The sequence below is a fragment of the Taudactylus pleione genome, unplaced genomic scaffold (genome assembly GCF_031769625.1).
Source record: "Taudactylus pleione unplaced genomic scaffold, aTauple2 ptg000016l, whole genome shotgun sequence".
NCBI classification, from domain to species: domain Eukaryota; kingdom Metazoa; phylum Chordata; class Amphibia; order Anura; family Myobatrachidae; genus Taudactylus; species Taudactylus pleione.
Genome location: NW_028284418.1, coordinates 11634756 through 11650785, shown reverse-complemented (window position 1 = coordinate 11650785; position 16030 = coordinate 11634756).

Sequence of the window (16030 nt, the reverse complement as noted above, 5' to 3'; positions counted from 1 at the left end):
CAGTGTGTGCTGGTGATAGTGTAATATTAGTGATGGCAGTATATGCTAGTAGTGTAATTTTAGTGATGACAGTTTGTGCTGGTGATAGTGTAATGTTAGTGATGGCAGCGTGTGCTGGTGATAGTGTAATGTTAGTGATGGCAGCGTGTGCTGGTGATAGTGTAATGTTAGTGTTGGCAGCGTGTGCTGGTGATAGTGTAATGTCAGTGATGGCAGCGTGTGCTGGTGATAGTGTAATGTTAGTGATGGCAGCGTGTGCTGGTGATAGTGTAATGTTAGTGATGGTACCGTGTGCTGGTGATACTGTAATGTTAGTGATGGCAGTGAGTGTGTGCTGGTGATAGTGTAATGTTAGTGTTGGCAGCGTGTGCTGGTGATAGTGTAATGTTAGTGATGGCGGCGTGTGCTGGTGATAGTGTAATGTTAGTGAAGGCAGCGTGTGCTGGTGATAGTGTAATGTTAGTGATGGCAGCGTGTGCTGGTGATAGTGTAATGTTAGTGATGGCAGCGTGTGCTGGTGATAGTGTAATGTTAGTGATGGCAGCGTGTGCTGGTGATAGTGTAATGTTAGTGATGGCAGCGTGTGCTGGTGATAGTGTAATGTTAGTGATGGCAGCGTGTGCTGGTGATAGTGTAATGTTAGTGTTGGCAGCGTGTGCTGGTGATAGTGTAATGTTAGTGTTGGCAGCGTGTGCTGGTGATAGTGTAATGTTAGTGATGGCAGCGTGTGCTAGTGATAGTATAATGTTAGTGTTGGCAGCGTGTGCTGGTGATAGTGTAATGTTAGAGATGGCAGCGTGTGCTGGTGATAGTGTAATGTTAGTGTTGGCAGCGTGTGCTGGTGATAGTGTAATGTTAGTGATGGCAGCGTGTGCTGGTGATAGTGTAATGTTAGTGATGGCAGCGTGTGCTGGTGATAGTGTAATGTTAGTGTTGGCAGCGTGTGCTGGTGATAGTGTAATGTTAGTGTTGGCAGCGTGTGCTGGTGATAGTGTAATGTTAGTGATGGCAGCGTGTGCTGGTGATAGTGTAATGTTAGTGATGGCAGCGTGTGCTGGTGATAATGTAATGTTAGTGATGGCAGCGTGTGCTGGTGATAGTGTAATGTTAGTAATGGCAGCGTGTGCTGGTGATAGTGTAAAGTTAGTGATGGCAGCGTGTGCTGGTGATAGTGTAATGTTAGTGATGGCAGCGTGTGCTGGTGATAGTGTAATGTTAGTGATGGCAGTGTGTGCTGGTGATAGTGTAATATTAGTGATGGCAGTATATGCTAGTAGTGTAATTTTAGTGATGACAGTTTGTGCTGGTGATAGTGTAATGTTAGTGATGGCAGCGTGTGCTGGTGATAGTGTAATGTTAGTGATGGCAGCGTGTGCTGGTGATAGTGTAATGTTAGTGTTGGCAGCGTGTGCTGGTGATAGTGTAATGTCAGTGATGGCAGCGTGTGCTGGTGATAGTGTAATGTTAGTGATGGCAGCGTGTGCTGGTGATAGTGTAATGTTAGTGATGGTACCGTGTGCTGGTGATACTGTAATGTTAGTGATGGCAGTGAGTGTGTGCTGGTGATAGTGTAATGTTAGTGTTGGCAGCGTGTGCTGGTGATAGTGTAATGTTAGTGATGGCGGCGTGTGCTGGTGATAGTGTAATGTTAGTGAAGGCAGCGTGTGCTGGTGATAGTGTAATGTTAGTGATGGCAGCGTGTGCTGGTGATAGTGTAATGTTAGTGATGGCAGCGTGTGCTGGTGATAGTGTAATGTTAGTGATGGCAGCGTGTGCTGGTGATAGTGTAATGTTAGTGATGGCAGCGTGTGCTGGTGATAGTGTAATGTTAGTGATGGCAGCGTGTGCTGGTGATAGTGTAATGTTAGTGTTGGCAGCGTGTGCTGGTGATAGTGTAATGTTAGTGTTGGCAGCGTGTGCTGGTGATAGTGTAATGTTAGTGATGGCAGCGTGTGCTAGTGATAGTATAATGTTAGTGTTGGCAGCGTGTGCTGGTGATAGTGTAATGTTAGAGATGGCAGCGTGTGCTGGTGATAGTGTAATGTTAGTGTTGGCAGCGTGTGCTGGTGATAGTGTAATGTTAGTGATGGCAGCGTGTGCTGGTGATAGTGTAATGTTAGTGATGGCAGCGTGTGCTGGTGATAGTGTAATGTTAGTGTTGGCAGCGTGTGCTGGTGATAGTGTAATGTTAGTGTTGGCAGCGTGTGCTGGTGATAGTGTAATGTTAGTGATGGCAGCGTGTGCTGGTGATAGTGTAATGTTAGTGATGGCAGCGTGTGCTGGTGATAATGTAATGTTAGTGATGGCAGCGTGTGCTGGTGATAGTGTAATGTTAGTAATGGCAGCGTGTGCTGGTGATAGTGTAAAGTTAGTGATGGCAGCGTGTGCTGGTGATAGTGTAATGTTAGTGATGGCAGCGTGTGCTGGTGATAGTGTAATGTCAGTGATGGCAGCGTGTGCTGGTGATAGTGTAATGTCAGTGATGGCAGCGTGTGCTGGTGATAGTGTAATGTTAGTGATGGCAGTGTGTGCTGGTGATAGTGTAATGTTAGTGATGGCAGCGTGTGCTGGTGATAGTGTAATGTTAGTGAAGGCAGCGTGTGCTGGTGATAGTGTAATGTTAGTGACGACAGTGTGTGCAGGTGATAGTGTAATGTTAGTGATGGCAGTGTGTGCTTGTGATTGTGTAATGTTAGTGATGGCAGCGTGTGCTGGTGATAGCGTAATGTTAGTGATGGCAGTGTATGCTAGTAGTGTAATGTTAGTGATGGCAGCGAGTGATGGCAGCGTGTGCTGTTGATAGTGTAATGTTAGTGATGGCAATGTTTGCTGGTGATAGTGTAATGTTAGTGATGGCATTGTGTGATGGCAGTGTGTGCTGGTTATAGTGTAATGTTAGTGTTGGCAGTGTGTGCTGGTGATAGTGTAATGTTAGTGATGGCAGTGTGTGCTGGTGATAGTGTAATGTTAGTGATGGCAGTGTGTGCTGGTGATAGTGTAATGTTAGTAATGGCAGTGTGTGCTGGTGATAGTGTAATATTAGTGATGGCAGTATATGCTAGTAGTGTAATTTTAGTGATGACAGTTTGTGCTGGTGATAGTGTAATGTTAGTGATGGCAGCGTGTGCTGGTGATAGTGTAATGTTAGTGATGGCAGCGTGTGCTGGTGATAGTGTAATGTTAGTGATGGCAGCGTGTGCTGGTGATAGTGTAATGTCAGTGATGGCAGCGTGTGCTGATGATAGTGTAATGTTAGTGATGGCAGCGTGTGCTGGTGATAGTGTAATGTTAGTGATGGTACCGTGTGCTGGTGATACTGTAATGTTAGTGATGGCAGTGAGTGTGTGCTGGTGATAGTGTAATGTTAGTGTTGGCAGCGTGTGCTGGTGATAGTGTAATGTTAGTGATGGTGGCGTGTGCTGGTGATAGTGTAATGTTAGTGAAGGCAGCGTGTGCTGGTGATAGTGTAATGTTAGTGATGGCAGTGTGTGCTGGTGATAGTGTAATGTTAGTGATGGCAGCGTGTGCTGGTGATAGTGTAATGTTAGTGATGGCAGCGTGTGCTGGTGATAGTGTAATGTTAGTGATGGCAGCGTGTGCTGGTGATAGTGTAATGTTAGTGATGGCAGCGTGTGCTGGTGATAGTGTAATGTTAGTGTTGGCAGCGTGTGCTGGTGATAGTGTAATGTTAGTGTTGGCAGCGTGTGCTGGTGATAGTGTAATGTTAGTGATGGCAGCGTGTGCTAGTGATAGTATAAGGTTAGTGTTGGCAGCGTTTGCTGGTGATAGTGTAATGTTAGAGATGGCAGCATGTGCTGGTGATAGTGTAATGTTAGTGTTGGCAGCGTGTGCTGGTGATAGTGTAATGTTAGTGATAGCAGCGTGTGCTGGTGATAGTGTAATGTTAGTGATGGCAGCGTGTGCTGGTGATAGTGTAATGTTAGTGATGGCAGTGTGTGCTGGTGATAGTGTAATGTTAGTGATGGCAGTGTGTGCTGGTGATAGTGTAATGTTAGTGATGGCAGTGTGTGCTGGTGATAGTGTAATATTAGTGATGGCAGTATATGCTAGTAGTGTAATTTTAGTGATGACAGTTTGTGCTGGTGATAGTGTAATGTTAGTGATGGCAGCGTGTGCTGGTGATAGTGTAATGTTAGTGATGGCAGCGTGTGCTGGTGATAGTGTAATGTTAGTGATGGCAGTGTGTGCTGGTGATAGTGTAATGTTAGTGATGGCAGTGTGTGTTGGTGATAGTGTAATATTAGTGATGGCAGTATATGCTAGTAGTGTAATTTTAGTGATGACAGTTTGTGCTGGTGATAGTGTAATGTTAGTGATGGCAGCGTGTGCTGGTGATAGTGTAATGTTAGTGATGGCAGCGTGTGCTGGTGATAGTGTAATGTTAGTGTTGGCAGCGTGTGCTGGTGATAGTGTAATGTCAGTGATGGCAGCGTGTGCTGGTGATAGTGTAATGTTAGTGATGGCAGCGTGTGCTGGTGATAGTGTATTGTTAGTGATGGTACCGTGTGCTGGTGATACTGTAATGTTAGTGATGGCAGTGAGTGTGTGCTGGTGATAGTGTAATGTTAGTGTTGGCAGCGTGTGCTGGTGATAGTGTAATGTTAGTGATGGCGGCGTGTGCTGGTGATAGTGTAATGTTAGTGAAGGCAGCGTGTGCTGGTGATAGTGTAATGTTAGTGATGGCAGCGTGTGCTGGTGATAGTGTAATGTTAGTTATGGCAGCGTGTGCTGGTGATAGTGTAATGTTAGTGATGGCAGCGTGTGCTGGTGATAGTGTAATGTTAGTGATGGCAGCGTGTGCTGGTGATAGTGTAATGTTAGTGTTGGCAGCGTGTGCTGGTGATAGTGTAATGTTAGTGTTGGCAGCGTGTGCTGGTGATAGTGTAATGTTAGTGATGGCAGCGTGTGCTAGTGATAGTATAATGTTAGTGTTGGCAGCGTGTGCTGGTGATAGTGTAATGTTAGAGATGGCAGCGTGTGCTGGTGATAGTGTAATGTTAGTGTTGGCAGCGTGTGCTGGTGATAGTGTAATGTTAGTGATGGCAGCGTGTGCTGGTGATAGTGTAATGTTAGTGATGGCAGCGTGTGCTGGTGATAGTGTAATGTTAGTGTTGGCAGCGTGTTCTGGTGATAGTGTAATGTTAGTGTTGGCAACGTGTGCTGGTGATAGTGTAATGTTAGTGATGGCAGCGTGTGCTGGTGATAGTGTAATGTTAGTGATGGCAGCGTGTGCTGGTGATAATGTAATGTTAGTGATGGCAGCGTGTGCTGGTGATAGTGTAATGTTAGTGATGGCAGCGTGTGCTGGTGATAGTGTAAAGTTAGTGATGGCAGCGTGTGCTGGTGATAGTGTAATGTTAGTGATGGCAGCGTGTGCTGGTGATAGTGTAATGTCAGTGATGGCAGCGTGTGCTGGTGATAGTGTAATGTCAGTGATGGCAGCGTGTGCTGGTGATAGTGTAATGTTAGTGATGGCAGTGTGTGCTGGTGATAGTGTAATGTTAGTGATGGCAGCGTGTGCTGGTGATAGTGTAATGTTAGTGAAGGCAGCGTGTGCTGGTGATAGTGTAATGTTACTGACGGCAGTGTGTGCAGGTGATATTGTAATGTTAGTGATGGCAGTGTGTGCTTGTGATAGTGTGATGTTAGTGATGGCAGCGTGTGCTGGTGATAGCGTAATGTTAGTGATGGCAGTGTATGCTAGTAGTGTAATGTTAGTGATGGCAGCGAGTGATGGCAGCGTGTGCTGTTGATAGTGTAATGTTAGTGATGGAAATGTTTGCTGGTGATAGTGTAATGTTAGTGATGGCATTGTGTGATGGCAGTGTGTGCTGGTTATAGTGTAATGTTAGTGTTGGCAGTGTGTGCTGGTGATAGTGTAATGTTAGTGATGGCAGTGTGTGCTGGTGATAGTGTAATGTTAGTGATGGCAGTGTGTGCTGGTGATAGTGTAATGTTAGTGATGGCAGTGTGTGCTGGTGATAGTGTAATATTAGTGATGGCAGTATATGCTAGTAGTGTAATTTTAGTGATGACAGTTTGTGCTGGTGATAGTGTAATGTTAGTGATGGCAGCGTGTGCTGGTGATAGTGTAATGTTAGTGATGGCAGCGTGTGCTGGTGATAGTGTAATGTTAGTTATGGCAGCGTGTGCTGGTGATAGTGTAATGTCAGTGATGGCAGCGTGTGCTGGTGATAGTGTAATGTTAGTGATGGCAGCGTGTGCTGGTGATAGTGTAATGTTAGTGATGGTACCGTGTGCTGGTGATACTGTAATGTTAGTGATGGCAGTGAGTGTGTGCTGGTGATAGTGTAATGTTAGTGTTGGCAGCGTGTGCTGGTGATAGTGAAATGTTAGTGATGGCGGCGTGTGCTGGTGATAGTGTAATGTTAGTGAAGGCAGCGTGTGCTGGTGATAGTGTAATGTTAGTGATGGCAGTGTGTGCTGGTGATAGTGTAATGTTAGTGATGGCAGCGTGTGCTGTTGATAGTGTAATGTTAGTGATGGCAGCGTGTGCTGGTGATAGTGTAATGTTAGTGATGGCAGCGTGTGCTGGTGATAGTGTAATGTTAGTGTTGGCAGCGTGTGCTGGTGATAGTGTAATGTTAGTGATGGCAGCGTGTGCTAGTGATAGTATAATGTTAGTGTTGGCAGCGTGTGCTGGTGATAGTGTAATGTTAGAGATGGCAGCGTGTGCTGGTGATAGTGTAATGTTAGTGTTGGCAGCGTGTGCTGGTGATAGTGTAATGTTAGTGATGGCAGCGTGTGCTGGTGATAGTGTAATGTTAGTGATGGCAGCGTGTGCTGGTGATAGTGTAATGTTAGTGTTGGCAGCGTGTGCTGGTGATAGTGTAATGTTAGTGTTGGCAGCGTGTGCTGGTGATAGTGTAATGTTAGTGATGGCAGCGTGTGCTGGTGATAGTGTAATGTTAGTGATGGCAGCGTGTGCTGGTGATAATGTAATGTTAGTGATGGCAGCGTGTGCTGGTGATAGTGTAATGTTAGTGACGGCAGCGTGTGCTGGTGATAGTGTAAAGTTAGTGATGGCAGCTGTGCTGGTGATAGTGTAATGTTAGTGATGGCAGCGTGTGCTGGTGATAGTGTAATGTCAGTGATGGCAGCGTGTGCTGGTGATAGTGTAATGTCAGTGATGGCAGCGTGTGCTGGTGATAGTGTAATGTTAGTGATGGCAGCGTGTGCTGGTGATAGAGTAATGTTAGTGATGGCAGCGTCTGCTGGTGATAGTGTAATGTTAGTGATGGCAGTGAGTGTGTGCTGGTGATAGTGTAATGTTAGTGTTGGCAGCGTGTGCTGGTGATAGTGTAATGTTAGTGATGGCAGCGTGTGCTGGTGATAGTGTAATGTTAGTGAAGGCAGCGTGTGCTGGTGATAGTGTAATGTTAGTGATGGCAGTGTGTGCAGGTGATAGTGTAATGTTAGTGATGGCAGTGTGTGCTTGTGATTGTGTAATGTTAGTGATGGCAGCGTGTGCTGGTGATAGCGTAATGTTAGTGATGGCAGTGTATGCTAGTAGTGTAATGTTAGTGATGGCAGCGTGTGATGGCAGCGTGTGCTGTTGATAGTGTAATGTTAGTGATGGCAATGTTTGCTGGTGATAGTGTAATGTTAGTGAGGGCATTGTGTGATGGCAGTGTGTGCTGGATATAGTGTAATGTTAGTGTTGGCTGTGTGTGCTGGTGATAGTGTAATGTTAGTGATGGCAGTGTGTGCTGGTGATAGTGTAATGTTAGTGATGGTAGTGTGTGCTGGTGATAGTGTAATGTTAGTGATGGCAGTGTGTGCTGGTGATAGTGTAATATTAGTGATGGCAGTATATGCTAGTAGTGTAATTTTAGTGATGACAGTTTGTGCTGGTGATAGTGTAATGTTAGTGATGGCAGCGTGTGCTGGTGATAGTGTAATGTTAGTGATGGCAGCGTGTGCTGGTGATAGTGTAATGTTAGTGATGGCAGCGTGTGCTGGTGATAGTGTAATGTTAGTGTTGCAGGCGTGTGCTGGTGATAGTGTAATGTTAGTGTTGGGAGCGTGTGCTGGTGATAGTGTAATGCTAGTGAAGGCAGCGTGTGCTAGTGATAGTGTAATGTTAGTGTTGGCAGCGTGTGCTGGTGATAGTGTAATGTTAGAGATGGCAGCGTGTGCTGGTGATAGTGTAATGTTAGTGTTGGCAGCGTGTGCTGGTGATAGTGTAATGTTAGTGGTGGCAGCGTGTGCTGGTGTTAGTGGAATGTTAGTGTTGGCAGCGTGTGCTGGTGATAGTGTAATGTTAGTGATGGCAGCGTGTTCTGGTGATAGTGTAATGTTAGTGTTGGCAGCGTGTGCTGGTGATAGTGTAATGTTAGTGTTGGCAGCGTGTGCTGGTGATAGTGTAATGTTAGTGATGGCAGCGTGTGCTGGTGATAGTGTAATGTTAGTGATGGCAGCGTGTGCTGGTGATAATGTAATGTTAGTGATGGCAGCGTGTGCTGGTGATAGTGTAATGTTAGTAATGGCAGCGTGTGCTGGTGATAGTGTAAAGTTAGTGATGGCAGCGTGTGCTGGTGATAGTGTAATGTTAGTGATGGCAGCGTGTGCTGGTGATAGTGTAATGTCAGTGATGGCAGCGTGTGCTGGTGATAGTGTAATGTCAGTGATGGCAGCGTGTGCTGGTGATAGTGTAATGTTAGTGATGGCAGTGTGTGCTGGTGATAGTGTAATGTTAGTGATGGCAGCGTGTGCTGGTGATAGTGTAATGTTAGTGAAGGCAGCGTGTGCTGGTGATAGTGTAATGTTAGTGACGACAGTGTGTGCAGGTGATAGTGTAATGTTAGTGATGGCAGTGTGTGCTTGTGATTGTGTAATGTTAGTGATGGCAGCGTGTGCTGGTGATAGCGTAATGTTAGTGATGGCAGTGTATGCTAGTAGTGTAATGTTAGTGATGGCAGCGAGTGATGGCAGCGTGTGCTGTTGATAGTGTAATGTTAGTGATGGCAATGTTTGCTGGTGATAGTGTAATGTTAGTGATGGCATTGTGTGATGGCAGTGTGTGCTGGTTATAGTGTAATGTTAGTGTTGGCAGTGTGTGCTGGTGATAGTGTAATGTTAGTGATGAGAGTGTGTGCTGGTGATAGTGTAAAGTTAGTGATGGCAGCTGTGCTGGTGATAGTGTAATGTTAGTGATGGCAGCGTGTGCTGGTGATAGTGTAATGTCAGTGATGGCAGCGTGTGCTGGTGATAGTGTAATGTCAGTGATGGCAGCGTGTGCTGGTGATAGTGTAATGTTAGTGATGGCAGCGTGTGCTGGTGATAGTGTAATGTTAGTGATGGCAGCGTCTGCTGGTGATAGTGTAATGTTAGTGATGGCAGTGAGTGTGTGCTGGTGATAGTGTAATGTTAGTGTTGGCAGCGTGTGCTGGTGATAGTGTAATGTTAGTGATGGCAGCGTGTGCTGGTGATAGTGTAATGTTAGTGAAGGCAGCGTGTGCTGGTGATAGTGTAATGTTAGTGATGGCAGTGTGTGCAGGTGATAGTGTAATGTTAGTGATGGCAGTGTGTGCTTGTGATTGTGTAATGTTAGTGATGGCAGCGTGTGCTGGTGATAGCGTAATGTTAGTGATGGCAGTGTATGCTAGTAGTGTAATGTTAGTGATGGCAGCGTGTGATGGCAGCGTGTGCTGTTGATAGTGTAATGTTAGTGATGGCAATGTTTGCTGGTGATAGTGTAATGTTAGTGAGGGCATTGTGTGATGGCAGTGTGTGCTGGATATAGTGTAATGTTAGTGTTGGCTGTGTGTGCTGGTGATAGTGTAATGTTAGTGATGGCAGTGTGTGCTGGTGATAGTGTAATGTTAGTGATGGTAGTGTGTGCTGGTGATAGTGTAATGTTAGTGATGGCAGTGTGTGCTGGTGATAGTGTAATATTAGTGATGGCAGTATATGCTAGTAGTGTAATTTTAGTGATGACAGTTTGTGCTGGTGATAGTGTAATGTTAGTGATGGCAGCGTGTGCTGGTGATAGTGTAATGTTAGTGATGGCAGCGTGTGCTGGTGATAGTGTAATGTTAGTGATGGCAGCGTGTGCTGGTGATAGTGTAATGTTAGTGTTGCAGGCATGTGCTGGTGATAGTGTAATGTTAGTGTTGGCAGCGTGTGCTGGTGATAGTGTAATGCTAGTGAAGGCAGCGTGTGCTAGTGATAGTGTAATGTTAGTGTTGGCAGCGTGTGCTGGTGATAGTGTAATGTTAGAGATGGCAGCGTGTGCTGGTGATAGTGTAATGTTAGTGTTGGCAGCGTGTGCTGGTGATAGTGTAATGTTAGTGGTGGCAGCGTGTGCTGGTGTTAGTGGAATGTTAGTGTTGGCAGCGTGTGCTGGTGATAGTGTAATGTTAGTGATGGCAGCGTGTTCTGGTGATAGTGTAATGTTAGTGTTGGCAGCGTGTGCTGGTGATAGTGTAATGTTAGTGTTGGCAGCGTGTGCTGGTGATAGTGTAATGTTAGTGATGGCAGCGTGTGCTGGTGATAGTGTAATGTTAGTGATGGCAGCGTGTGCTGGTGATAATGTAATGTTAGTGATGGCAGCGTGTGCTGGTGATAGTGTAATGTTAGTAATGGCAGCGTGTGCTGGTGATAGTGTAAAGTTAGTGATGGCAGCGTGTGCTGGTGATAGTGTAATGTTAGTGATGGCAGCGTGTGCTGGTGATAGTGTAATGTCAGTGATGGCAGCGTGTGCTGGTGATAGTGTAATGTCAGTGATGGCAGCGTGTGCTGGTGATAGTGTAATGTTAGTGATGGCAGTGTGTGCTGGTGATAGTGTAATGTTAGTGATGGCAGCGTGTGCTGGTGATAGTGTAATGTTAGTGAAGGCAGCGTGTGCTGGTGATAGTGTAATGTTAGTGACGACAGTGTGTGCAGGTGATAGTGTAATGTTAGTGATGGCAGTGTGTGCTTGTGATTGTGTAATGTTAGTGATGGCAGCGTGTGCTGGTGATAGCGTAATGTTAGTGATGGCAGTGTTTGCTAGTAGTGTAATGTTAGTGATGGCAGCGAGTGATGGCAGCGTGTGCTGTTGATAGTGTAATGTTAGTGATGGCAATGTTTGCTGGTGATAGTGTAATGTTAGTGATGGCATTGTGTGATGGCAGTGTGTGCTGGTTATAGTGTAATGTTAGTGTTGGCAGTGTGTGCTGGTGATAGTGTAATGTTAGTGATGAGAGTGTGTGCTGGTGATAGTGTAATGTTAGTGATGGCAGTGTGTGCTGGTGATAGTGTAATGTTAGTGATGGCAGTGTGTGCTGGTGATAGTGTAATATTAGTGATGGCAGTATATGCTAGTAGTGTAATTTTAGTGATGACAGTTTGTGCTGGTGATAGTGTAATGTTAGTGATGGCAGCGTGTGCTGGTGATAGTGTAATGTTAGTGATGGCAGCGTGTGCTGGTGATAGTGTAATGTTAGTGATGGCAGCGTGTGCTGGTGATAGTGTAATGCCAGTGATGGCAGCGTGTGCTGATGATAGTGTAATGTTAGTGATGGCAGCGTGTGCTGGTGATAGTGTAATGTTAGTGATGGTACCGTGTGCTGGTGATACTGTAATGTTAGTGATGGCAGTGAGTGTGTGCTGGTGATAGTGTAATGGTAGTGTTGGCAGCGTGTGCTGGTGATAGTGTAATGTTAGTGATGGTGGCGTGTGCTGGTGATAGTGTAATGTTAGTGAAGGCAGCGTGTGCTGGTGATAGTGTAATGTTAGTGATGGCAGCGTGTGCTGGTGATAGTGTAATGTTAGTGATGGCAGCGTGTGCTGGTGATAGTGTAATGTTAGTGATGGCAGCGTGTGCTGGTGATAGTGTAATGTTAGTGATGGCAGCGTGTGCTGGTGATAGTGTAATGTTAGTGATGGCAGCATGTGCTGGTGATAGTGTAATGTTAGTGTTGGCAGCGTGTGCTAGTGATAGTGTAATGTTAGTGTTGGCAGCGTGTGCTGGTGATAGTGTAATGTTAGTGATGGCAGCGTGTGCTAGTGATAGTATAATGTTAGTGTTGGCAGCGTGTGTTGGTGATAGTGTAATGTTAGAGATGGCAGCATGTGCTGGTGATAGTGTAATGTTAGTGTTGGCAGCGTGTGCTGGTGATAGTGTAATGTTAGTGATAGCAGCGTGTGCTGGTGATAGTGTAATGTTAGTGATGGCAGCGTGTGCTGGTGATAGTGTAATGTTAGTGTTGGCAGCGTGTGCTGGTGATAGTGTAATGTTAGTGATGGCAGTGTGTGCTGTTGATAGTGTAATGTTAGTGATGGCAGTGTGTGTTGGTGATAGTGTAATATTAGTGATGGCAGTATATGCTAGTAGTGTAATTTTAGTGATGACAGTTTGTGCTGGTGATAGTGTAATGTTAGTGATGGCAGCGTGTGCTGGTGATAGTGTAATGTTAGTGATGGCAGCGTGTGCTGGTGATAGTGTAATGTTAGTGTTGGCAGCGTGTGCTGGTGATAGTGTAATGTCAGTGATGGCAGCGTGTGCTGGTGATAGTGTAATGTTAGTGATGGCAGCATGTGCTGGTGATAGTGTATTGTTAGTGATGGTACCGTGTGCTGGTGATACTGTAATGTTAGTGATGGCAGTGAGTGTGTGCTGGTGATAGTGTAATGTTAGTGTTGGCAGCGTGTGCTGGTGATAGTGTAATGTTAGTGATGGCGGCGTGTGCTGGTGATAGTGTAATGTTAGTGAAGGCAGCGTGTGCTGGTGATAGTGTAATGTTAGTGATGGCAGCGTGTGCTGGTGATAGTGTAATGTTAGTTATGGCAGCGTGTGCTGGTGATAGTGTAATGTTAGTGATGGCAGCGTGTGCTGGTGATAGTGTAATGTTAGTGATGGCAGCGTGTGCTGGTGATAGTGTAATGTTAGTGTTGGCAGCGTGTGCTGGTGATAGTGTAATGTTAGTGTTGGCAGCGTGTGCTGGTGATAGTGTAATGTTAGTGATGGCAGCGTGTGCTAGTGATAGTATAATGTTAGTGTTGGCAGCGTGTGCTGGTGATAGTGTAATGTTAGAGATGGCAGCGTGTGCTGGTGATAGTGTAATGTTAGTGTTGGCAGCGTGTGCTGGTGATAGTGTAATGTTAGTGATGGCAGCGTGTGCTGGTGATAGTGTAATGTTAGTGATGGCAGCGTGTGCTGGTGATAGTGTAATGTTAGTGTTGGCAGCGTGTGCTGGTGATAGTGTAATGTTAGTGTTGGCAGCGTGTGCTGGTGATAGTGTAATGTTAGTGATGGCAGCGTGTGCTGGTGATAGTGTAATGTTAGTGATGGCAGCGTGTGCTGGTGATAATGTAATGTTAGTGATGGCAGCGTGTGCTGGTGATAGTGTAATGTTAGTGATGGCAGCGTGTGCTGGTGATAGTGTAAAGTTAGTGATGGCAGCGTGTGCTGGTGATAGTGTAATGTTAGTGATGGCAGCGTGTGCTGGTGATAGTGTAATGTCAGTGATGGCAGCGTGTGCTGGTGATAGTGTAATGTCAGTGATGGCAGCGTGTGCTGGTGATAGTGTAATGTTAGTGATGGCAGTGTGTGCTGGTGATAGTGTAATGTTAGTGATGGCAGCGTGTGCTGGTGATAGTGTAATGTTAGTGAAGGCAGCGTGTGCTGGTGATAGTGTAATGTTACTGACGGCAGTGTGTGCAGGTGATATTGTAATGTTAGTGATGGCAGTGTGTGCTTGTGATAGTGTAATGTTAGTGATGGCAGCGTGTGCTGGTGATAGCGTAATGTTAGTGATGGCAGTGTATGCTAGTAGTGTAATGTTAGTGATGGCAGCGAGTGATGGCAGCGTGTGCTGTTGATAGTGTAATGTTAGTGATGGCAATGTTTGCTGGTGATAGTGTAATGTTAGTGATGGCATTGTGTGATGGCAGTGTGTGCTGGTTATAGTGTAATGTTAGTGTTGGCAGTGTGTGCTGGTGATAGTGTAATGTTAGTGATGGCAGTGTGTGCTGGTGATAGTGTAATGTTAGTGATGGCAGTGTGTGCTGGTGATAGTGTAATGTTAGTGATGGCAGTGTGTGCTGGTGATAGTGTAATATTAGTGATGGCAGTATATGCTAGTAGTGTAATTTTAGTGATGACAGTTTGTGCTGGTGATAGTGTAATGTTAGTGATGGCAGCGTGTGCTGGTGATAGTGTAATGTTAGTGATGGCAGCGTGTGCTGGTGATAGTGTAATGTTAGTTATGGCAGCGTGTGCTGGTGATAGTGTAATGTCAGTGATGGCAGCGTGTGCTGGTGATAGTGTAATGTTAGTGATGGCAGCGTGTGCTGGTGATAGTGTAATGTTAGTGATGGTACCGTGTGCTGGTGATACTGTAATGTTAGTGATGGCAGTGAGTGTGTGCTGGTGATAGTGTAATGTTAGTGTTGGCAGCGTGTGCTGGTGATAGTGAAATGTTAGTGATGGCGGCGTGTGCTGGTGATAGTGTAATGTTAGTGAAGGCAGCGTGTGCTGGTGATAGTGTAATGTTAGTGATGGCAGTGTGTGCTGGTGATAGTGTAATGTTAGTGATGGCAGCGTGTGCTGTTGATAGTGTAATGTTAGTGATGGCAGCGTGTGCTGGTGATAGTGTAATGTTAGTGATGGCAGCGTGTGCTGGTGATAGTGTAATGTTAGTGTTGGCAGCGTGTGCTGGTGATAGTGTAATGTTAGTGTTGGCAGCGTGTGCTGGTGATAGTGTAATGTTAGTGATGGCAGCGTGTGCTAGTGATAGTATAATGTTAGTGTTGGCAGCGTGTGCTGGTGATAGTGTAATGTTAGAGATGGCAGCGTGTGCTGGTGATAGTGTAATGTTAGTGTTGGCAGCGTGTGCTGGTGATAGTGTAATGTTAGTGATGGCAGCGTGTGCTGGTGATAGTGTAATGTTAGTGATGGCAGCGTGTGCTGGTGATAGTGTAATGTTAGTGTTGGCAGCGTGTGCTGGTGATAGTGTAATGTTAGTGTTGGCAGCGTGTGCTGGTGATAGTGTAATGTTAGTGATGGCAGCGTGTGCTGGTGATAGTGTAATGTTAGTGATGGCAGCGTGTGCTGGTGATAATGTAATGTTAGTGATGGCAGCGTGTGCTGGTGATAGTGTAATGTTAGTGACGGCAGCGTGTGCTGGTGATAGTGTAAAGTTAGTGATGGCAGCTGTGCTGGTGATAGTGTAATGTTAGTGATGGCAGCGTGTGCTGGTGATAGTGTAATGTCAGTGATGGCAGCGTGTGCTGGTGATAGTGTAATGTCAGTGATGGCAGCGTGTGCTGGTGATAGTGTAATGTTAGTGATGGCAGCGTGTGCTGGTGATAGAGTAATGTTAGTGATGGCAGCGTCTGCTGGTGATAGTGTAATGTTAGTGATGGCAGTGAGTGTGTGCTGGTGATAGTGTAATGTTAGTGTTGGCAGCGTGTGCTGGTGATAGTGTAATGTTAGTGATGGCAGCGTGTGCTGGTGATAGTGTAATGTTAGTGAAGGCAGCGTGTGCTGGTGATAGTGTAATGTTAGTGATGGCAGTGTGTGCAGGTGATAGTGTAATGTTAGTGATGGCAGTGTGTGCTTGTGATTGTGTAATGTTAGTGATGGCAGCGTGTGCTGGTGATAGCGTAATGTTAGTGATGGCAGTGTATGCTAGTAGTGTAATGTTAGTGATGGCAGCGTGTGATGGCAGCGTGTGCTGTTGATAGTGTAATGTTAGTGATGGCAATGTTTGCTGATGATAGTGTAATGTTAGTGAGGGCATTGTGTGATGGCAGTGTGTGCTGGATATAGTGTAATGTTAGTGTTGGCTGTGTGTGCTGGTGATAGTGTAATGTTAGTGATGGCAGTGTGTGCTGGTGATAGTGTAATGTTAGTGATGGTAGTGTGTGCTGGTGATAGTGTAATGTTAGTGATGGCAGTGTGTGCTGGTGATAGTGTAATATTAGTGATGGCAGTATATGCTAGTAGTGTAATTTTAGTGATGACAGTTTGTGCTGGTGATAGTGTAATGTTAGTGATGGC